Consider the following 15,817-nt stretch of genomic DNA (forward strand, 5'->3'; position numbering starts at 1 on the left):
AAAGTAGGGAGACAGCTACAACCACTCTTCTGCTTGCCCACTGACTACCAACATATTTCAGGTAATAATTCTCCTAGGTGCCTAACAAGATAAACGAATTCACTCAAATACGTTATCTGCTTAATTTCTGGTTTTTGTGTGCCTACTATAGGAAAGCACTGAGCCAAAAGAATGTAAACGGGAATGAGACAAGACTCCCAACTCTCAAGAGAAACTGTAAATACCAATATGGATAGGACAGCATTGGGCAGTGTATCATAAATATGGATGATCTAGAGAAGTCCCCAAGAGAGAGAAAAAAAGGCAAATCCTCCCTCTAGGCCATGAAAACCCCACATCTAAAGACCGTCCCAATCTAACGGAGAATGGGGCCAGGAAGGATAAGCAGTGCGTCCTTTTCTATTTTTACTGAGTTTTGAAAGGCCCCTTCAGAGTCCTTCAGTCATGGCAATTGGTGGGTGGGGACAGGGATCAACTGGTAAATAAAATGACTAAATGGACTTGCAAACTCATGTTCCATCCTCTTGCAGGCCTCCAAAAAGCAATGACTCAGGCCGGGCGCGGTGGCTCACGCCTGTAATCCCAGCACTTTGGGAGGCCGAGGCGGGCGAATCACTTGAGGTCAGGAGTTCGAGACCAGCCTGGCCAACACGGTGAAACGCCGTCTCTACTAAAAATACAAAAATTAGCCCAGCGTGGGGAGAGGCTGAGGCAGGTCAATCACTTGAACTCGGGAGGCGGAGGTTGCAGTGAGCCGAGATGGCGTCACTGCACTCCAGCCTGGGCGACGGACGAAACGAGACTCCGTCTCAAAAAAAAATAATAAAGAAAAGAAATGACTCAGTTATTTGTTTCACTGTTCGCACGGGCAGCTTGGCTCTGGGGTCCTCACATTCGGGCTGTAACTGGAAAAATGTGTCCATCAGGCACCAGAACCCAATTCACAAAGCCAGGAACGTCCCAAACAGCTGCAGCCGAGGTTTGGGATAAGGAAGTGAGGCTTTCCTGTCAACCTAAACCTGGCCGCTCAGGACCCGGAAGAAGCAGCCAAGAGTTAAGACGCAAACTGCAGGACTGATGCACGATCCGAGTCTCCCTCAGCAGTTCTCCAGGTTCTTGGCGCCAACACGAGCCCCGGGCTCCGTCCCCTGCTGGAACTATTCAGACGCGCAAGACACGTAACCAGCAGTCCTCCGCCCCGTTAAATAGTCCTGCCTAGGATGCCTCGGTGACGCACTTTTCCACCTCAGAAGTCCCTCAGCAGATATGCGATGAGCCTCGGGGGTGCATCATCTTTCTGTTCGAATGGGAGTATGGGTTTTCTGATCATTTTCCCTTCACAGATTCCTCCGCCAGAAATCTTACTCGCGGCGTCTTCATTTCCGGGTCCGCCATTTCCTTGCCTCTGTTTCTCCACGAGGGGGGGTTAAAGGCCCCCAAAACATGCACACATGAAAAGGGCAAAAAGTAACCGTCCTTGACAGGCAGTCTTAACTAGAGAAGGAAACGGGACTAAACTGGCGGGCTCCGTGGAAGCGCGGCCGGCAGCGTCCCGGACGAGGAGGTGAGGGGAAAGAAGAGATGTGTGGACTCCGGGGGGCGTCAGGGCTGGAAAGAAAGTGCCGTGAGAAGTCACACCGCTTCCCAGCCCAGCCTCGGACTTCTGGGTGCCGACCGCGCGGCTCCCCGTCACCGAAGCGGGGGCAGCTGGGGGAGGGGGACGGAGAGGAAGGGGATGCTGTCGGGAGGAAGGGGAGGGGACTGGAAGGAGGTGAAGAAGGGGGTGGGTGTAAGACCTGGGGCTGGGGAGCTGGACCAAGGGAAACCCAGGCCGCGGAGGTGACCACTAGGGGGCGAGGCGGAGCCGGAGCCGAGGCCTGTCGCCAGAGGCTGAGTTTGGCTCCCTGCCCCAAATTGGTTCCCATCTTTCAGACAGACATTGGTGTGAGGAACTGTAGGGTTTATGATAGAGAGGGAAACGGCGACCCTCATTCTCTGACCCTAATAATGACCTGAAAGATAACTAGTGAACTCGGTAATCTGAACGAGAGCAGTATGGGTCCCGCCTCTGCTTTTTTGCTTTTTTTTAAGACTGAGTCTCGCTCTGTCACCCAGGCTAGAGTGAGTGGCGCGATCTCGGCTTACTGCAACCTCCAGCTCACTGCAGCCTCCGCCTCCCGGGTTCAAGCGATTCTCCTGCCTCAGCCTCCGGAGTAGCTGGGATTACAGGCGTGTGCCACCGTGCACAGCTAATTTTTGTATATTTTTAATAGAGACAGGGTTTCACCATGTTAGCCAGGCTGGTCTCGAACCCCTCACCTTAGGTGATCCGCCCACCTTGGCCTTCCAAAGTGCTGGGATTACAGGCGTGAGCCACGCTCCCGGCCTCGACTCCGCTTCTTTCACAGTTGTTTGTACAGCTGGCCGCCCAGTGGGGACTTGAGCAATACTAAAAGAAACATAGATTCTTCCATTGCAATTCTCCTTTCCGTTGGCTGTCTCCTGTTCTCACATACTTCCTTGAGCCAGAGGTCATCCCATTCCTCTCCCTTTTCCCGAAAGGGCTTTCTCTCTAGAGGGTCCCCCCACCCCATTGTCTTTGGAAAAGGACAATCTATGGCTTACTATCAACAATGTAACAAAATTTTGGCCATCCATTCATTTAATCACTTGGTCCACCCAATCCAGTAGAGATGTTCTTAGACATGTATTTTCACACCTGCTTTGATGACAGTAAGGACAAAAAACCCATCCAAATTCTTAAATAAACAAAAGTAATTAATTACTCTTGGATAATAGAATACTTTGTTGTCAAGAGCTCAAGCACTTCATGAATTATTAAAACACACACTTATTGAAAGGTTTTGGCCGGGCGCAGTGGCTCACGCCTGTAATCCCAGCATTTTGGGAAGCTGATGTGGGAGGATCCCTTGAGCCCTGGAGTTCTAGACCAGCCTGGGCAAAATAGGGAGACCCCTGTCTGTGCAGAGAAAAAAAGAAAAAAAAAAATTTAATCATTTGGGCGTGGTAGTGCTCACTGGTGGTCCCAGCTACTCGGGAAGCCGAGGTGGGAGGATCGCTTGAGCCCAGGAGGTCGAGGCTGCAGTGAGCCGTGATTGCGCCACTGCACTCCAGCCTGGACCACAGAGTGAGGCCCTGTCTCTTTAAAAAACAAACAGGCTGGGCGTGGAGGCTCTCGTCTGTAATCCCAGCACTTTGGGAGGCGGAGGAGGGTGGATCACCTGAGGTCAGGAGTTCGAGACCAGCCTGGCTAACATGGTGAAACCCCATTTCTACTAAAAATACAAAAAATTAGGCCGGGCGCGGTGGCTCAAGCCTGTAATCCCAGCACTTTGGGAGGCCGAGGCGGGTGGATCACGAGGTCAGGAGATCGAGACCATCCTGGCTAACATGGTGAAACCCCGTCTCTACTAAAAATACAAAAAACTAGCCGGGCGCGGTGGCGGGCGCCTGTAGTCCCAGCTACTCGGAGGCTGAGGCGGGAGAATGGCGTGAACCCGGGAGGTGGAGCTTGCAGTGAGCTGAGATCGCGCCACTGCACTCCAGCCTGGGCGACAGAGCGAGACTCCGTCTCAAAAAAAAAAAAAAAAAAATTAGCAGAGTGTGGTGGCACACGCCTGTAATCCCAGCTACCCAGGAGGCTGAGGCAAGAGAATGGCTTGAACCCGGCAGGCGTAGGTTGCAGTGAGCCGAGATCATACCATTGTACTCCAGCTTGGGCAACAAGAGCAAAACTCCATCTCAAACAAACAAACAAACATACTTTATCCAATCCCCTATTGATATATATTTAGGTTCTTTTCAATCTTTTTATTTATTTTTATTTTTAGAGACAGGGTCTTGCTCAGTATTTTATTCCATCCCCTACTGACATATATAGGTTCTTTTCCATCTTTTTTTATTTTTTATTTATTTTTATTTTTAGAGACGGTCTTGCTCAGTCACCCAGGCTGGAGTGCAGTGATCATAGTTCATCGCAGCCTCAAACTCCTGGGCTCAAGCGATCCTCCCGCCTTAGCCTCCTGAATAGCTAGGACTACAGGTGTGGGCCACCACACCCTGCTAATTTTTTTATATTTGTATTTTTGTAGAGACAGAGTCCCTCTGTGTTGTCCCAGCTGGGCTCGAATTCCTGGCTTCAAGTGATCCTCCTGCTTTGGCTTCCCAAAGCACTGGGATTTATTTTATTCATCTCCAAAATCCTAGAAGGCAAGTGAGACAGATTTTGTTTCCTCAGTTTATGTATAGGGAAAGTGGAGGTACAGCCAGCAAGGGAGAATATTGTTAGTTGTTGGGAGTCAAGGAGTCAGAAGTGCCCAGACTGTTTTCTGGCGTATCAGGCTTCATCTCTTGTCTGGTCGATGGGCCACCAGGCAAGTATTGACCACCTGCCAGAAACAGCATTGACAAGGTACTGGGAGAATGGCACATAGTTCCCCTGAAAATGCTATGGGTTTTTTTGTTTGTTTTTTGTTGTTTGTTTTAAGTGAAAGCAAGTCGATTGAGAAAGTAAAGGAAGGCTGGGCACAGTGGCTCATGCCTGTAATCCCAGCACTTTGGGAGGCTGAGGCAGGCAGATCACGAGGTCAGCAGTTCGAGACCAGCCTGGCCAACATGGTGAAACCCCGTTTCTAATAAAAATACAAAAATTAGCTGGGCATGGTGGCGGGCATCTGTAGTCCAGCTACTCGGGAGGCTGAGGCGGGAGAATCACTTGAACCCGGGAGGCGGAGGCTGCAGTGAGCCAAGATCACGCCACTGTACTCCAGCCTGGTGACAAAGGAGTCTCTGGCTAAAAAAGAAAGTAAGAGAATAAAGAACGGCTACTCCATGGGCAGTATTTTTATGGTGATTATATGCTAAACATGCATCCTCTTTTTTTTTTTTTTTTTTGAGATGGAGTCTCAGAGTCTCCCTCTGTCGCCCAGGCTGGAGTGCAGTGGCGTGATCGCAGCTCACTGCAAGCTCCGCCTCCTGGGTTCACGCCATTCTCCTGCCTCAGCCTCCTGAGTAGCTGGGATTACAGGCGCCGGCCACCAAGCCCGGCTAATTTTTTTTGTCTGTATTTTTAGTAGAGACGGGGTTTCACTGTGTTAGCCAGAATGGTCTCGATCTCCTGACCTCATGAGGTGCCGGCCTCAGCCTCCCAAAGTGCTGGGGACTTTTGTAAACTGCCATGGCATCGCACTGGTGGGAGTGTAGCAGAGAGGACAACCAGAGGTTACTCTTGTCCTCTTGTCACCAAAAGCATCTTGCTTTTGGTGGGGTTTTAGCCAGCTTCTTTTTTTTTTTTTTTTTTTTTTGAGACGGAGTCTCGCTCTGTTGCCCAGGCTGGAGTGCAGTGGCTGGATCTCAGCTCACTGCAAGCTCCGCCTCCCGGGTTCACGCCATTCTCCGGCCTCAGCCTCCCGAGTAGCTGGGACTACAGGCGCCCGCCACCTCGCCCGGCTAGTTTTTTGTATTTCTTAATAGAGACGGGGTTTCACCGTGTTAGCCAGAATGGTCTCGATCTCCTGACCTCGTGATCCGCCCGTCTCGGCCTCCCAAAGTGCTGGGATTACAGGCTTGAGCCACCGCGCCCGGCCTAGCCAGCTTCTTTACTGTGGCCTGTTTTATCAGCAAGGTCTTTATGATCTGTATCTTGTGCTGACCTCCTATCTCATCCTGTGACTAAGAATGCCTTAACTGGCTGGGCACAGTGGCTCACACTACTTTGAGAGGCCAAGGTGGGTGGATCACTTGAGGTCAGGAGTTCGAGACCAGCCTGGCCAACATGGTGAAACCCTGTCTCTACTAAAAATACAAAAATTAGCCAGACAGTAGTGGCACATGCCTGTAATCCCAGCTACTTGGGAGGGTGAGGCAGGAGAATTGCTTGAGCATTAGAGACAGAGGTTGTGGTGAGCCGAGATCATGCCACTGCACTACAGTCTGGGCGACAGTGTGAGACAGTCTCAAAAAACAAAACAAGGGCCGGGTGTGGTGGCTCATGCCTGTAATCCCAGCCCTTTGGGAGGCTGCGGCGGGCAGAGGTCAGGATATCGAGACAATCCTGGCTCACAGAGTGAAACTCCATCTGTACTAAAAATACAAAAAACTGGCCGGGCATGGTGGCTCACGCCTGTAATCCCAGCACTTTGGGAGGCCCAGGAGGGTGGATCACGAGGTCAGGAGATCAAGACCATCCTGGCTAACACGGTGAAACCCCATCTCTGCTAAAAATACAAAACATTAGCTGGGCGTGGTGGTGGGCGCCTGTAGTCCCAGCTACTTGAGTGGCTGAGGCAGGACAATGGCGTGAACCTAGGAGGTGGAGCTTGCATTGAGCCTGGGCAACAGAGCGAGACTCCGTGTCAAAAAAAAAAAAAGCCGGGCAGGAGACTGAGGCAGGAGAATTGCTACAACCTGGGAGGCAGAGGTTGCAGTGGGCTGAGATTGTGCCACTGGACCCCAGCCTAGGCAACAGAGAGAGACTTCATCTCAAAAAACACCCCCCAAAAAAAACATAAAACAAAAAAAGATTGTCTTAATGAGAATGCAGCCCAGTAGGTCTCAGCCTTATTTCACCCAACTCCTATTCAAGATGGAGTTGCTCTGGTTCAAACACCTCTGACACTTCTCCCCTCCCTTTTATTGGAGAGCCCTTAATCCTAGGGGTTACAAATGAATAAAGATCCATCTTCTGTAACTTTTTCAGGCTGAATAGGGGCGATGATATTCCTGCCTGACTCTTAGGGTTTCTTGTATTCAAGGGTTCAGAGAGGAGCTCAGTCAGAAAGCATCATTATGGTGAGAGCTATTCATAACTCCAACGAAAGGTGATATCTGGAAGATGAAAAAGTGTTCAGTTTAAGACAACAGGCTTATCCTGCATTCCTACACAAAGAGTACAACAGCAATATACTCCACAACAGTAAAGCAAAATAAGCAAAACTGTCCCAAGTAAACTAAATAAGAAGGTTTTCGCCGGGCGCGGTGGCTCAAGCCTGTAATCCCAGCACTTTGGGAGGCAGAGAAGGGCGGATCACGAGGTCAGGAGATCGAGACCATCCTGGCTAACACGGTGAAACCCCGTCTCTACTAAAAAATACAAAAAACTAGCTGGGCGAGGTGGTGGGCGCCTGTAGTCCCAGCTACTCGGGAGGCTGAGGCGGGAGAATGGCGTGAACCTGGGAGGCGGAGCTTGCAGTGAGCTGAGATCCGGCCACGGCACTCCAGCCTGGGCGACAGAGCAAGACTCCGTCTCAAAAAAAAAAAAAAAAAAAAAAAAAAAGAAGGTTTTCTGTGAACTGGGCAACTGTTGGAACCAAGCTAATTTAGGGTTACTAGCTGATTCCAGTATTGTGCCCAGAATTAGAATATTGATCCAAATTTTTACATTACCCATCCCTTTTGTTTCTTTTGAGCAGCAGCCAGAGATCACTGGTTGGTTCACAGGAATAAGCAGGGTTAGTCTAAATTGCAGAAAAAAACTTAAAAACGATTGATGAGACTAGAAATTTTTTTTGTTTGTTTTGTTTTTTTTGAGACAGAGTCTTACTCTGTCACCTAGGCTGGAGTGCAGTGGCCAGTGGCACAATCTCGGTTCACTGCAAGCTCTGTCTTCTGGGTTCAAGCAATTCTCCTGCGTCAGCCTCTGGAGTAGCTGGGATTACAGGCATGCGCCACCACGTCTGGCTAATTTTTGTATTTTTACTAGAAACGGGGTTTCACTGTTTTGGCCAGGATGGTCTTGAACGCCTGACTTTGGGTGATCCACCTGCCTCGGCCTCCCAAAGTGCTGGGATTACNTTTTTTTTTTTTTTTTTTTTTTTTTTTTTTTGAGACGGAGTCTCGCTGTGTCTCCCAGGCTGGAGTGCAGTGGCGTGGTCTCGGCTCACTGCAAGCTCCGCCTCCCGGGTTCACGCCATTCTCCCACCTCAGCCTCCCAAGTAGCTGAGACTACAGGCGCCCACCACCACGCCCGGCTAGTTTTTTGTATTTTTAGTAGAGACGGGGTTTCACCATGTTAGCCAGGATAGAATTTTTGTATTTTTACTAGAAACGGGGTTTCACTGTTTTGGCCAGGATGGTCTTGAACGCCTGACTTTGGGTGATCCACCTGCCTCGGCCTCCCAAAGTGCTGGGATTACAGGTGTGAGCCACTGTGCCTGGCCAGTCTCCCATTTTTACTAAAGGCAAATCATGGTAAAATAGATTGGGTTTATTATACTTGGTCTGATTATTTGTATAAAGTGCAGCAAGAATGATGATTTTTCACATAGGCTTTTTAAATTGGCTTTGAAAGAACTCTGTTCCATAAAAGGAATCTCCCATAAGACTTACAAAGCCAATTAAAGCCCCTTGGGAAAACTGGCCTCATACCTTGTCTAAAGTCCCTGTACAGGGTTCCTGATGTGTGGTAAGTAAAGAATGTCACTTTTTGACAGGCCCAGGAGCCCCAAATTATCCTGGGACCTCAGGAGGGGAGGAATTTATCCAACTCATAGGTTTTTTTTTTTGTTTTTGTTTTTGTTTGTTTTTTTGAGACAGAGTCTCACTCTGTCACCAGGCTGGAGTGCAGTGGCACGATCTCAGCTCACTGCAGCCTCCACCTCTCAGGTTCAAGTGATTCTCCTGTCTCAGCCTCCCGAGTAGCCAGGACTACAGGTGCACACCACCACGCACAGCTAATTTTTGTATTTTTAGTAGAGACGGGATTTCACCATGTTGGCCAGAATGGTCTCTTTCTCTTGACCTTGTGATCCGTCCGTCTCAGCCACCCAAAGTGTTGGGAGTATAGGTATCAGCCACCGCACCCAGCCGCTCATAGGTATTTGAGAGTATAAACCCATGGCTGGGCTGGGCTTTAAACAAAAAGAGAGGAGAGGCCAGGCGCAGTGCCTCATGCCTGTAATCCCAGCACTTTGGGAGACTGAGGCAGGTAGATCACAAGGTCAGGAGTTCAAGACCAGCCTGACCAACATGGCGAAACCCTGTCTCTACTAAAAATACAAAAATTACCTGGGCATGATGGCGCATGCCCGTAATCCTAGCTACTCAGGAGGCTGAGACAGGAGAATCGCTGGAACCTGGGAGGCAGAGGTTGCAGTGAGCCAAGATCATGCCACTGCACTCCAGCCTGGGCAACAGAGCGAGACTCCGTCTCAAAACATAATAATTTTCTTTAGAATAATAAAAATAAAGGCCAGGCACAGTGGCTCACGCCTGTAATCCCAGCACTTTGGGAGGGTGAGGCAGGTGGATCCCCTGAAGTCAAGAGTTCAAGACCAGCCTGGCCAACATGGTGAAACCCTGTCCCTACTAAAAATACAAAACTATCCAGGTGTGGTGGCACGCGCCTGTAGTCCGAGCTACTCAGGAGGCTGAGACAGGAGAATTGCTTGAACTCGAGAGGTGGAGGCTGCAGTGAGCCGAGATCACACCACTGCACTCCAGCCTGAGTGAGATTTCATCTCAAAAACAACAACAACAAAGAAGAAAAAGAAAAATACATTTTACTTTTTTTGTTGTTGGTTTTGTTTGTTTGTTTGTGTGAGACAGTCTTGCTCTGTTACCCAGGCCAGAGGGCAGTGGCACAATCTTGGCTCACTGCGACCTCTGCCTCCCAAGTTCAAGTGATTCTCCTGCCTCAACCTCCTGAGTAGCTGGGATTACAGGCATGTACCACCACGCCTGGCTAATTTTTGTATTTTTAGTAGAGGCAGGGTTTCACCATGTTGGCCAGTCTGGTCTCCAACTCCTGACCTCAAGTGATCTGCCCGCGTCTGCCTCCCAAAGTGCTGGGATTACAGGCGTGAGCCACCGCACCTGGCTACATTTTACTTTTTCGTAAGATGGATGCTTCAGGTTAACCCAAAAGAGTAACTGAGGATAGGAGGAGAAAAGAGCCTTGAAGAATGCATTTCTAGATCTTTCCTATATTAGGAGATAAATATAGCACCCTATTTACATTCTAATCCCAAAGTTTAATTATATCTCTATATAGTAAGAAATACGGCTTTAAAATCATGCCTTGTTGAAAGAATGGGATGACGGATTTGAGTTGGTTGTCATTTAGTAGTATTGATATGTGACAGAAAGATGATTAAAGAAGAGTGATAGGCCAGGTGCCGTGGCTCACGCCTGTAATCCCAGCACTTTGGGAGGCTGAGGCTGGCGGGTTACTTGAGGTCAGGAGTTCAAGACCAGCCTGGTCAACCTGATGAAACCCTGCCTCTATTAAAAATACATAAATTAGCCAGGCGTGGTGGTAGGTGCCTGTAACCCCAGCTATTCAGGAGAACGAGGCAGGAGAATCGCTTGAATCCAGGAGGCAGAGGTTGCAGTGAGTGGTGATTATGCCACTGCACTCCAGCCTGGGAAACAGAGTGAGACCCTGTCTCAGTAAATAAATACATAAATACGATAAATGTAGATATGAAAGCAGACTACAATGGAAAACACTGGTCAGAAACATTTTGCGACCGGGCACAGTGACTCACGCCTCTATCCCAGCACTTTGGGAGGCCGAGGCAGTGGATCACCTGATGTCAGGAGTTCTAGTCCGGGCTGAGCAGAATGGTGAAACCCTGTCTCTACTAGGAATGCAAAATTTAGCTGGGCGTGGTGACACATGCCTGTAATACCAGCTACTCGGGAGGCTGAGGCAGGAGAATCGCTTGAACCCAGGAGGCGGAGATTGCGGTGAGCTGAGATTGCACCATTGCACTCTAGTCTGTCTAACTAGAGCAAAACTCTGTCACACACACACACAAAATAATAATAATAATAATAATAATAATAATACATTGCCGGGCACAGTGGCTCATGCCTGTAATCCCAGCACTTTGGGAGACTGAGGCGGGTGGATCACCTGAGGTCAGGAGTTCGAGACCAGCCTTGCCAAGATGGTGAAACCCCTTCTCTACTAAAAATACAAAAATTAGCCGGGCGTGGTGGCACATGCCGGTATTCCTAGCTGCTCAGGAGGCTGAGGTAGGAGAATCGCTCGAACTTTGGAGACAGAGATTGCAGTAACTGGGGATCTTGCCATTGCATTCCAGCCTGCACAACAAGAGCAAACCTCTGTCTTAAAAAATAAATAAATATATTTGCAAGAGTTCATGTGATGAAAACAGCAATTACAGTGGGATAAAAATTAATGTATTTAAAGGGTCTTGTTTTCCAGAAATACCACCTCCCCAGAAGCAAACCAGACTTTTTTTTTTTTTTTTTTTTTTTTTGAGACGGAGTCTGGCTCTGTTGCCCAGGCTGGAGTGCAGTGGCGCAATCTCGGCTCACTGTAAGCTCCGCCTCCCAGGTTCAAGCCATTCTCCTGCTTCAGCCTCCCGAGTAGCTGGGACTACAGGCGCCTGCCACCTCACCCGGCTAATTTTTTTTGTGTTTTAGTGGAGACGGGGTTTCACCGTGTTAGCCAGGATGGTCTGGATCTCCTGACCTCATGATCCGCCCATCTCGGCCTCCCAAAGTGCTGGGATTACAGGCATGAGCCACTGCGCCCGGCCTAATTTTGTATTTTTAATAGAGACGGGGTTTCACCACGTTGGCCAGGATGGTCTCGATCTCTTGAACTCATGATCCACCCGCCTCGGCGTCCCAAAATGTTGGGATTACAGACATAAGCCACTGTGCCCGGCCTTATACTTTTTATATATAGTATATGTTGGAAAAATGTGAAGAGAGTCATTTCTAACTAATGAATCACCTAAAATTTGTTCTTGTTTTTAAATATTAGTAATAAAATAACTCGAAACACAGTTTTGATATTTTAAAAGGAAGATAACCATGGAGAAATGTGACATCTAATTCTATAAGTTCTATAAGAAGGGTTGGCCGGGTGCAGTGACTCACACCTGTAATCCCAGCACTTTGGGAGGCCAAGGTGGGCAGATCACCTGAGGTCAGGAGTTCGAGACCAGTCTGACCAACATGGAGAAACCCTGTCTCTACTAAAAATACAACATTAGCTGGGCATGGTGGCACATGCCTGTAATCTCAGCTACTTAGGAGGCTGAGGCAGGAGAATCACTTCAACCCAGGAGGCGGAGGTTGCGGTGAACCTAGATCGTTCCACTGCACTCCAGCCTGGGCAACAAGAGCGAAACTCCGTCTCTAAATAAATAAATAAAAAGAAGGGTTTAGGCCAGGCGCAGTGACTCACGCCTGTAATCCCATCACTTTGGGAGGCCGAGGCAAGCAAATCACTTGAGGTCAGGAGTTCAAGACCAGCCTGGCCAAGATGGTGAAACCCCATCTCTACTAAAAATACTAATATTAGCTGGGTGTGGTGGTGTGGCACCTTTAATCCTAGCTACTCGGGAGGCTGATACAAGAATCACTTGAACCCAGGAGGTGGTAGTTGGAGGTTGCAGTGAGCCAAGATCATGCCACTGCACTCCAACCTGGCCAACAAAGGAAGACTACATCTCAAAAAAAAGAAAAAAGAAAGGTTTGCTATCATTTTTATCTACCATTTTCTTGTGTGGTATAAACTGACACTTGGATTAGATTATAAAAATTCACACTATGGGCTGGGCGTGGTGACTCATGCCTATAATCCCAGTACTTTGGGACACCAAGGCAGGAGGATCCCTTGAGCCCAGAAATTTGAGGTTGCAGTGAGCTATGATCACTGCACTGTACTCCAGAGTGGGTGACAGAGCGAGACCCCATCTCTAAAACGGGAAGATTAAAAGAAAAAAAAAAAGTTCATTAATTAACTTGGTAATAAATCCATTACATGTTAACATAAAACTTTTTTTTTTTTTTTGAGATGGAGTCTCGCTCTGTCGCCCAGGCTGGAGTGCAGTGGCGCGATCTCAGCTCACTGCAGCCTTCACCTTCCGGATTCAAGCAATTTCCCTGTCTCAGCCTCCCAAGTGGCTGGGATTACAGGTACACACCATCACGCCTGACTAATTTTTTTGTATTTTTAGTAGAGATGGAGTTTCACCATGTTGGCCAGGATGGTCTCGAACTCCTGATCTCAGGCAATCCACCTGTCTCGGCCTCCCAAAGTGCTGGGATTACAGGCATGAGCCACCACACCCGGCCAACATAAAACATTTTTATAAAAAATACATATTCAGGCTGGGTGTGGTGGCTCATGCCTGTAATCCCAGCACTTTGGGAGGCTGAGGCCAGCAGATCACTTGAGGTCAGGAGATTGATACCAGCCTGGACAACATGGTGAAACCCCTATCTCTACTAAAAATACAAAAATTAGCTAGGCATGGTGGTGCACACCTGTAATCCCAGCTACTTGGGAGGCTCAGGCACAAGAATCACTTAAACACCAGAGGCAGAGGTTGCAGTGAACTGAGATTGTATCACTGCCCTCCAACCTGGGCAACAGAGCAGTGAGACCCTGTCTCAAAAAAACCCAAAAAACAAACAAACTGTATATATATATATATATACACACACACACACACACACATATATATACACACATATATGTATACACACACACATATATATCTTCAAAGTTAAAAAATGGTGTGAAGAAGAGCATTGTTTTATATTTTTTTCAACTCTCTTTAACTTCTGGCTTAATAGAAGACAGCTGCATTCTCATTTTTTTTTTTTAGACGGTGTCTCGCTCTATCACCCAGGCTGGAGTGCAGTGGCGTGACCTCGGCTCACTGCAACCTCCGCCTCCCGGGTTCAAGCAATTCTTCCACCTCAGCCTCTTGAGTAGCTGGGACTACAGGCATGCACCACCATGCCCAGCTAATTTTTTTGTACTTTTTGTAAAGACAGAGTTTCACCATGTTGGCCAGGCTGCTCTCGAACTCCTGACCTTAGGTGATCTGCCTGCCTCAGTCTCCCAAAGTGCTAGGTTTACAGGCGTGAGCCACTGCACCCGGCTGACAGCTGCATTCTTACATCTACTTCATTCTGTCTGTTACAATATGTACTTGTAGAAGGAAAGAGTATTATAATAACTTTTTCCAGTAACAGTGAGTATTCTTCTTTGATACTACACAAAAATTTGACAAGTGGTAATTTCTGTTTTCTTTTTTTTTTTGGAGACAGAGTCTCATCCTGTTGCCCAGACTGGAGTCCAGTGGTGCGATCTCAGCTCACCACAACCTCCGCCTCCTCAGTTCAAGCGATTCTCCTGCCTCAGCCTCAAGTAACTGGGGCTACAGGCATGTGCCACCATGCCCAGCTAATTTTTGTACTATTAGTAGAGACGGGGTTTCACCATGTTGGCCAGGCTGATCTTGAGCTCCTGACCTCAGATGATCCGCCCACTTTGGCATCCCAAAGTGCTGGGATTACATGTGTAAGCCACTGTGTCCGGCTGACAAATGGTAATTTCTTTGTTTTTTGTTTTTTGTTTTTTGAGATGGAGTGTTGCTCTGTCGCCCAGGCTGGATTGCGGTAGTGCAATCTGGGCTCACTTCATGCTCCGCCTCCCGAGTTCATGCGATTCTCTTGCCTCAGCCTCCCGAGTAGTTGGGACTACAGGTGCCCGCCACCACCACACCTGGCTAATTTTTTTCTTTCTTTCTTTCTTTTTTTTTTTTTTTGTATTTTTAGTAGAGACGCGATTCCACTGTGTTAACCAGGGTGGTCTTGATCTCCTAACCTTGTGATCCACCCACCTTGGCCTCCCAAAGTGCTGGGATCACAGGCATGAGCCACCACGCCAGGCCAACAAGTGGTAATTTCTTAAGAGTTAGTTGCACAAAGGCAGGAGGATTGCTTGAGGCCAGGAGTTTGAGACCAGCCTGGGCAATGTAACAAAACTGCACCTCTACAAAAAACTAAAAAATTAGTCAGGCACGGTTGTGTGCACCTGTAGTCCTAGCTACTCAAGAGGCTGAGGACGGAGGATTGCTTGAGCCCAGGAGTTCAAGGCTGCAGTGAGCTATGATCATACCACTGCAGTCTAGCCTGGGCAACAGAAAACGACCCTGTCTCAAAAAAAAAAAAAAAAAGAGAAAAAGTTAGTTGCAATGAGGAATTTGAAATCACATCAGTGAATTTTTGTATTCTGTGACCTTAAAACCCATTGATCTTTCACTTTGAATTGTTTTACTTGTGCATGATTTTATAACATCAAACACTGGTCATTTGGAAAGTATTGGTTCACCAAATTGTATAGGTCATCTAAATATTGATGCATTTTATTACACAATATCAAAAAATCACATTCATTAATATTACCACTTATTTCATCAGAAAAGTCTTTATTGTAAGTTACCAAGTTGATGGCAGTGGTTATAGATTTTCCAAAATTCTAATTTTTGCTTGAAAGCTCAAATTGTAATTGATAATTGGTAATAAATACTGTCAGTTGGCTGGGCACGGTGGCTCCTGCCTGTAATCCCAGCACTTTGGGAGGCTGAGGCAGGCAGATCACCTGAGGTCAGGAGTTCGAGAACAGCCTGGCCAACATGGCGAAACCCCATCTCTACTAAAAGTACAGAAAAATTAGTCGAACGTGGTGGCGCATGCCTGTAATCCCAGCTATTCAGAAGGCTGAGACAGAGAGTTGCTTGAACCTGGGCAGTGGAGGTTGGCAGTGAGCCGAGATCTCGCCACTGCACTCTGCCCTGGGCAACAAGAGCGAGGCTCCATCTCAAAAAATAATAATAAATAAATGAATAAAATAAAAAATGAACAAAGTGAGCTGCCACTCACTTTGTGCCACTCACTTTTGTGGTGGCTTGCGCCTGTAATCCCAGCACTTTGAGAGGCCAAGGTGGGCAGATCACCTGAGGTCAGGAGTTCGAGACCAGCCTGGCCAGCATCTCTCTACTAAAAATACAAAAATTAGCTG

At 48.0% G+C, this 15,817-nt stretch overlaps 1 protein-coding gene across 1 annotated transcript in view; it reads left to right on the plus strand.

Moving 5' to 3' along the window:
- Positions 1-813: 813 nt before the first annotated feature.
- The window catches only part of GABPB2 (GA binding protein transcription factor subunit beta 2), a 75,431-nt gene continuing 60,427 nt past the window's right edge, over positions 814-15,817 (plus strand). The window contains exon 1 of the mRNA XM_025375952.1: positions 814-1,564. The gene's annotated coding sequence lies outside the window, so the exon portion shown is untranslated. The remainder of the gene's footprint in view (positions 1,565-15,817) is intronic.

Source organism: Theropithecus gelada, chromosome 1, assembly GCF_003255815.1.
Source record: "Theropithecus gelada isolate Dixy chromosome 1, Tgel_1.0, whole genome shotgun sequence".
Taxonomy (NCBI): Eukaryota; Metazoa; Chordata; class Mammalia; order Primates; family Cercopithecidae; genus Theropithecus; species Theropithecus gelada.